This window comes from Rattus norvegicus, chromosome 8 (genome assembly GCF_036323735.1).
Source record: "Rattus norvegicus strain BN/NHsdMcwi chromosome 8, GRCr8, whole genome shotgun sequence".
Taxonomy (NCBI): domain Eukaryota; kingdom Metazoa; phylum Chordata; class Mammalia; order Rodentia; family Muridae; genus Rattus; species Rattus norvegicus.
In genome coordinates this window covers 24,104,835-24,112,711 of record NC_086026.1, presented here as the reverse complement: position 1 = coordinate 24,112,711, position 7,877 = coordinate 24,104,835, and positions in this window count along the sequence as shown.

The window sequence follows — 7,877 nt, the reverse complement described above, 5'->3', positions numbered from 1 at the left end:
CAGTGGGATAGAGTTGAAGACCCAGAAATGGACCCACACAGCTATGGTCTCTTGATTTTTGACAAAGGAACCAAAACAATCCAATGGAAAAAGATAGCATTTTCAGCAAATGGTGCTGATTCAACTGAAGGTCAACATGTTGAAGAATGCAAATCGATCCATTCTTACCACCCTGTACAAAGCATAAGTTCAGTGGATTGAGGACCTCCACATCAAACCAGATACACTCAAACTAATAGAAGAAAAAGTGAGGAAAATTTCCTGAACAGAACACCAATGGCGGGGTTGGGGATTTAGCTCAGTGGTAGAGCGCTTGCCTAGCAAACGCAAGGCCCTGGGTTCGGTCCCCAGCTCCGAGAAAAAAAAAAGAAAAAAAAAAAGAAAAGTGGACACCAATGGCTTATGCTCTAAGATCAAGAATTGACAAATGAGATCTCATTAAGCTACAAAGTTTCTGTAAGGCAAAGGACACTGTCGTTAGGACAAAATGGCAACTAACAGATTGGGAAAAGATCTTTACCAATCCTACAAATGTTAGAGGGCTAATATCCAAAATATAAAAAGTACTCAATAAGTTAGACTGCAGAGAGACAAATAACCCTATTAAAAATGGGGAACCAGTGGAAGGGGAGCTCTTGGTCCGGCCAAGGCTGGAACCCCAGTGTACAGGATTGCTGTGAGGGGGTGGTATTGGGGGTGGATCAGGAGGGGAACGCCCATATAGAATAGGAGGGGGAGGAGTTAGGGGGATGATGGCCTGGAAACCGGGAAAGGGAATAACATTTGAATTTACAGCTGAGGAATATCAAATGACTAAGAAGCCCCTAAAGAAATGTTCATCATGGGCTGGAGAGATGGCTCAGTGGTTAAGAGCACTGACTGCTCTTCCAGAGGTCCTGAGTTCAATTCCCAGCAACCACATGTTGCCTCACAAACCATCTGTATAATGGGATCTGATGCCCTCTTCTGGTGTGTCTGAAGACAGCTACAGTGTACTCACATACATAAAATAAATAAATCTTAAAAAAAAGAAATGTTCATCATTTTAATCATAAGGGAAATGCAAATCAAAACAACCCTTCTATTCCACCTCACACCTGTCAGAATGACTAAGATCAAAATCCCAGGCGATAGCAGATGCTGGCGAGGATGTTTAAAAAGAGAAACACTCCTCCATTGTTGGTGGGAATGACAACCAGTAAAACCATTCAGGAAATCAGTCTGGAAGTTCCTCAGAAAAGTGGACACTGCACTACCTGAGAACCCAGCTGTACCTCTCTTGGGAATATACCCAAAAGATGCCTCAACATATAAAAAGGACACATGCTCCACTATGTTCATAGCAGCCTTATTTATAATAGCCAGAAGCTGGAAAGAACCCATATGCCCTTCAACAGACGAATGGATACAGAAAATGTGGTACATCTAAGCAATGGAATATTACTCAGCTATCAAAAACAATGACATTATGAAATTCATAGACAAATGGATGTAACTGGAAAATATCATCCTGAGTGAGGTAACCGAATCACAAAAAAAAAAAAAAAACCAACCAAACAAACAAAAAAAAAAAAACCCACATGGTATGCACTCATTGATAAGTGGATATTAGGCCAAATTCTCGAATACCCTAGATGCAGAGAACACATGAAACTCAAAAATGATGACCAACATGCAAATGCTTCACTCATTCTTTAAAAGGGGAACAAGAATACTCTTGGCAGGGAATAGGGGGCAAAGTTTAGAACAGAGGCTGAAGGAACACCCATTCAGAGCCTGCCCCACATGTGGCCCATACATATACAGCCACCAAACTAGATAAAATGGATGAAGCAAAGAAGTGCAGGCTGACAGGAACCGGATATAGATCTCTCCTGAGAGACACAGCCAGAATATGGCAAATACATAGGCGGATGCCAGCAGCAAACCACTGAACTGAGAATGGGACCCCCGTTGAAGGAGTCAGAGAAAGGACTGGAAGAGCTTGAAGGGGCACGAGACCCCATATGAACAAAAATGCCAACCAATCAGAGCTTCCAGGGACTAAGCCACTATACCCAAAGACTATACATGGACTGACCCTGGACTCTGACCTCATAGGTAGCAATGAAAATCCTAATAAGAGCCCCAGTGGAAGGGGAAGCCCTTGGTCCTGCCAAGCCTGAACCCCCAGTGAATGTGATTGTTGGGGGAAGGGCAGTAATGAGGGGAGGCTGGGGAGTGGAATACCCATATAGAAGGGGAAGGGGAGGGTTTGGGGGATATTATCCTGGAAACTGGGAAAGAGAATAAAAATTGAAATGTAAATAAGAAATATCCAAGTTAATAAAGATGGAGGAAAAAAAAGAAAGAAAGAAAGATAAAGGGGTCACCATAGGCAACAACAACAACAGAAAAAAAAAAGAGGTCAAAGGGATACAAATTGGAAAGGAAGATGACAAAATATAACTATTTTCAGATGATCTGAGAGTACAATTAAGTGACTCCAAAAATTCCACCAGAGACATTTGTACAGCTGATGAACAACTTCAGCAAAGTGGCTGCATATAAAATTCATTCAAACAAATCAGTAATCTTCCTCTACTCAAAAGATAAACAGGCTGAGAATGAATTTAGGGAAATGACACTCTTCACAATTTACACAATTAATATGAAATACATTGGTGTGACTCTAACCAAGCAAGTGAAACATCTGTATGACAAGAACTTCAAGTCTCAGAAGAAAGAAATTGAGGAAGATCTCTGAAATTGGAAAGATCTGCAACGCTTATGGATTGCAGGATTAGTATAGGAAGCATTGCCATCCTGTTCAAGGCAATCTACAGATACAGTGAAATCCCTATCAAAAAAACAACTCAATTCTTTAAAGGTTTACAAAAAGTAATTTGCAAATTCATTTGCAATAACAATAAAAACAGGGTAGGGGAAAACATACTCAACAATATAATAACTCTGGGGGAAATCACCATCTCTGACCTCAAGCGGTATTACAGAGGAATAGTGATAAAAATTTGTATCAATGGAATATGATAGGTAGATCAGTGTAATAGAAATGAAGACACAGAAATGAATCCACACACCTATGCACCTATGCAATTGATCTTTTAGAAAGGAGCTAAAATCATATAGTGAAAAAAAGATAGCATTTTCAACAAATGGCTCTGGTTCAACTGGTGGTCAGCATGTAGAAGAGCGCAAATTAGTCCCTTCTTATTGCTCTGTACAAAGCTCAAGTCCAATTGGATCAAGATCCTCCAAATAAAATCAGATACACTGAAACTAATAGAAGAAAAAGTTGGGAAGAATCTTAAATACATGGGCACTGGAGAAAATTTCCTGAACAGAGCACCAATGACTTATGCTCGAAGATCAAGAATCGACAAATGGGATTTCATAAAATTGCAAAGCTTCTATAAGGGATAGGACACTTTCATTAGGACAAAATGGCAACCAACAGGGGAAAAGATCTTTAGCAATCCTACATTCAGTAGAGGGCTGCTATCTAGTATATACAAAAAAGTAAACCCAAGAAGTTAGACACAGAGAATCAAACAGATGGAGCATTACCAAATTCGTTCTATGAAGCCATGATTACTTTTATATCTAACCCACACAAAGACCCAACAAAGAGAACTTCAGACTAATTTCCATTATGAATATTGAAACAAATATAGTCAATAAAATTCTTGCAAACTGAATCCAATATCACATCAAAACGATCATCTATCATGATCAAGTAGGCTACATCCCAGGGTTGCACAAATGGTTCAATATACAGAAACTATCAACATAATCTACTATATAAACAAACACAAAGATAAAAACCGAATGATCATTTCATTAGATGCTGAAGAAGCATATGATGGTTTGCATATGTTTGGCCAGGGAGTGGCACTATTAGAAGGTGTGGCCTTATTATTAGAGGAAGTGTGTCACTTGGAGACCTTCCTCCTAGCTGCTTGGGGATGCTCAGTCTGTTCCTGGCTTCCTTCAGTTAAAGATGTAGAACTCAGCTCTTCATGCACCATGCCTGCCTGTATGCTGCCATGCTCCTGCCTTGATGATAATGGACTGAACCTCTGAACCTGTAAGGCATCCTCAAATAAATGTCCTTTATAAAACTTACATTGGTCATGGTGTCTGTTCACAGCAATTAGACCCTAAGACAAAGCAACTGGAAAAATTCAACCCCATTTATGATAAAAGTCCTTGAAAGATCAGGAATTCAAGGTCCATACCTAAACATAGTAAAAGCAATACACAGCAAATCAGTAGCTAACGTCAAAATAAATGGAGAGAAACTTGAAGCAATCAAGTAAAAGATCCATATAAGAAGAACTTTAAGTCTCTGAAGAAAAAAATTGAAAATTCTTTCAGAAGATGGAAAGACCTCCCGTGCACATCGATTGGCAGGATTAATATAGTAAAAATGGCCATTTTACCAAAAGCAAATGACAGATTCAATGCAGTCCCCATCAAAATTCCAACTCAATTATGCATAGAGCTGGAAAGGACAATTTGGAAATTTGCTTGGAATAACAAAAAACCCAGGATAGCAAAATCTATACTCGATAATAAAAGAACTTCTGGGGCAAGCACCATCCCTGACCTCAAGCAGTATTACAAAGGAATAGTGATTTTAAAAAAATGTGTGGTATTTACACAGAGACAGGCAGAGATATGAGTGTAATAGAAAGGAAGACCCAGAAGACATTCCGTTACTTGAAGACACAGCTAAATACACTGCCTGGGTACACCCCAAAAAGTGCTCCAACAGACAAAAGAGACACATGCTCCACTATGCTCAGAGCAGCATTATTTATTTTTATTTACTGATTTTATTTAAAATAGGCAAGGGGACAACATTTTGAAGGCTTAGACAATCAGTCAGGTGTAATGGCACACAGATTTAATCCCTGTACATGGGAGTCAGTGTCAGACAGATCTATCTCTGTGAGTTCAAGGACAGCCAAAGCTATGGGGCGAGAATGGAAGCGGTCAAAGAAGAACACAAAAGCTAGCCCATAAGCTACTCCTGTATGTCTGATGACCAGTGTCCGACCTCTGGTTATCTTCTGAAGAAGAGGAGAGTAGTTCCTGAAGGTTGAGCTATGCAAAGCCTGTTTCTGCTTGCCTCGACAGCCAAGCGCCTGCCTGGCACCAAGTGTCCAAGAGACGCAGAATGAAGGAACTGTATTTCTCATTGTTAATGTCATCAGATGGACTGAGACCTCCTCCTTTTCTTGCTGGCTCCTCCTAGCAGAGGCCGATGCTGAGTGCATATCACCAAGCAGGTCTGTGCATCCCTTCTCTTAGGAAGCTCAGGAAATGGGTAGGGAATGGCTTGGCTTCCTACAGATGATCAGTGTGGGCCTCAGAGCTCTTGCTTTCGTCATTCCTCCAGCAAGTTATTCAACGTGGTTTCTAGGAAACCAGTGCATCTCCACAAGTCCTAAATTCATTATTACAAAAGGCTCTGAGATCTGCAGATTTCAGTCCTGCAGTCCTGGATCAGATTTCTGACTTTGAAGAAATGCTGCCTTACGACAGAGAATGTCATGTAGCTTTGGCTCTCCCTCAAAGCCTTTTTTCTAATATAGCCTGGTTTTCTAGACTGTTTAGTCAATCCTCATTTATTTTCACTTCCGTGACTTCCTCTCCCGTTGCTGTTTTTCTTCACACAGACTGTGAGGCTCAAGTGTTTATTTCACAGGTTTTTTTTTGTTTTGTTTTGTTTTGTTTTTGTTTTTTTTTGTTGTTTTGTTATTTTATTTTATTTATTTATTTTTTTTAAGTCAGGGTCTCCATATGTAGCTATGGCTGGCCTTGAACTAACAACTTTTTCACACACCCCCCCCTTTCCTAATACTCGGATCTTCACTGATGAAAGGGGTTAGGTTGTTCCTGGACTAGGATGGCACTCCAGGGCTTCTCCAAAAACTTTAGGGAAAGGTACTTTGGGTACCATCAGGGGTACAACTGAACGTGTGTAGGCGCTGATTTTTGCTATACTTGGCTCTTCTTATCTTAAACCAACCGTGCACTTCAGAGTCTCCCAAATACAGGCACTTCGCAGGTTCTTCTTTGTGATCGCATCAGGGTACTGAACTTCTTGAAAAACTCTCTCCGGTTTGCTCAGCTGCCAGGGTGTCAAACCTCTGCGGATCCGTGGTCAAGAGTGCCGGGGCTGGGGCTGGAGCTGTGGCTGTGATTGTGGTTGTAGAACTCTGGCAATTGAGGTCTCCCATCCCTCCAACTGTAGCTGTTTCGGACTTTGATGGCTCCCTTGGCTGGAGAAAGCGACAGCACCACCAAGGTTGATCAAGTTGACTGCGACATTCGTATCACCCTGTTGGTTAAACAGAGACTGGTACTCGGGTTTGTCCTCAAAGCCTAGAGCACATTCACAGAAAAAGCTGTTCTCTTCTGCAGCTCTCACCTCTTGCTTATCCTCGATTTCCACCTCAAACTCAGGCCCCTCCACGTTGTAGAAATTGGGGTTATGGTTATAGTATGTGGATCCCATGTCTTGAACTCTGTAGAAGTAGCCTTGCCTTCACAAATAAGGATGTGGTCAGCGTAGTCCAACAGTCAGAGTCTGTCTTACTCTGGAGAGGTTGGCAATCCCAGAGTTGCTCAGTGCACGAAGCTGGACTTCTCCTCAGTCTCAATCTGGAGCAGAAGGCCGAAAGGAATCCCGTTGGGCTATGTTCTTTCCGTCTTTGTTGAAGTCCCAAAGAACGAACTTGGTCCTACTTTCAGCGAAGGAGCGCCAACCAGCAGGATAAGTAACTTGCCAGCAAGATGGAGGGCAAAAGCAAAATTTCCTTCTCTCGCGGGTCCTTTTATCTGGGTTGCTGCCAAAAGGTACCGCCCACATTTAGGGAGGGTCTCATGTCAAATAGTACAGGAAAAATTTCTGGTAGTTGGGCACGGTAGCACACACCTTCAATCCGTGAGCTCCGGAGGTAGAGGCAACAGGATCTCTTTAATTCCATGGGGGGTGGTATTGTATATAGAAAGTTCCAGATAAGCCAGAGCTAGTTAGTAAGATGCTGCCTCAGAAGAGGTATGGGGTAGGAAGAAGAGGTAGAGGTAAAGGAGGGGGTAGAGGGTTAGAGAGAAAGAGCGGGTGGGGGGCTGTACATGGACTTGCTCAGGAATTTGATTTTGTTGATTCCAGATGCAATCAAAAGGACAACCAAGAGCACAGCCAATCTTTTCTTTCTACTCAGACGTTTCTCGATGTAAACTCTTTTTAGGGACAGAAGACTTGGCAGGTCACTTTTAGACATTCCTGCCTTCACTTCCTAACTAAATAAGTATCTAAGTTGACGTTGCTGCTACAAAATTAAAAACAAGTGGAGAAGAAGACATTGGGTAAACTATAAAAAAAAAAAAGCGATACATTTAGTAACAGGATTTTGGTGACATTAATTTGAAGATTTTTTGTTTGGGTTTTGGTTTCCTGAAACAGGGTCTCACTATGTAGCTTTGATTGTCCTGGAACTCACAGTACTACCTTTCTTCTGCTTCCTTAGTTCTGGGATTAATGGTGTATACCACTACCTGACCTTAAGACTTGTTTTTGTGTTTTGTTTTGATTTTGAGACCGAGTTCTTCTGTGAAGTCCTGGATGTCCTTAAAATGGATTTGTAGGCCAAGCTGGCCTCAAATTCAGAGAGCCTACTGCCTCTGCCTCCAAAGTGCTGGGGTTCAAAGTGTTTGCCACCACTGCCTGCCTGGCTAAAGGTTAGTACTGTAAGAACTGAGATACACTGATTACAGCCAAGAATAAAAAGCTAGCTGACACTTCTAATTGCCTTGAACCTTTGATGATGCTCCTTTCTCTGCAGACCCAATGTTGGAATTAAAGT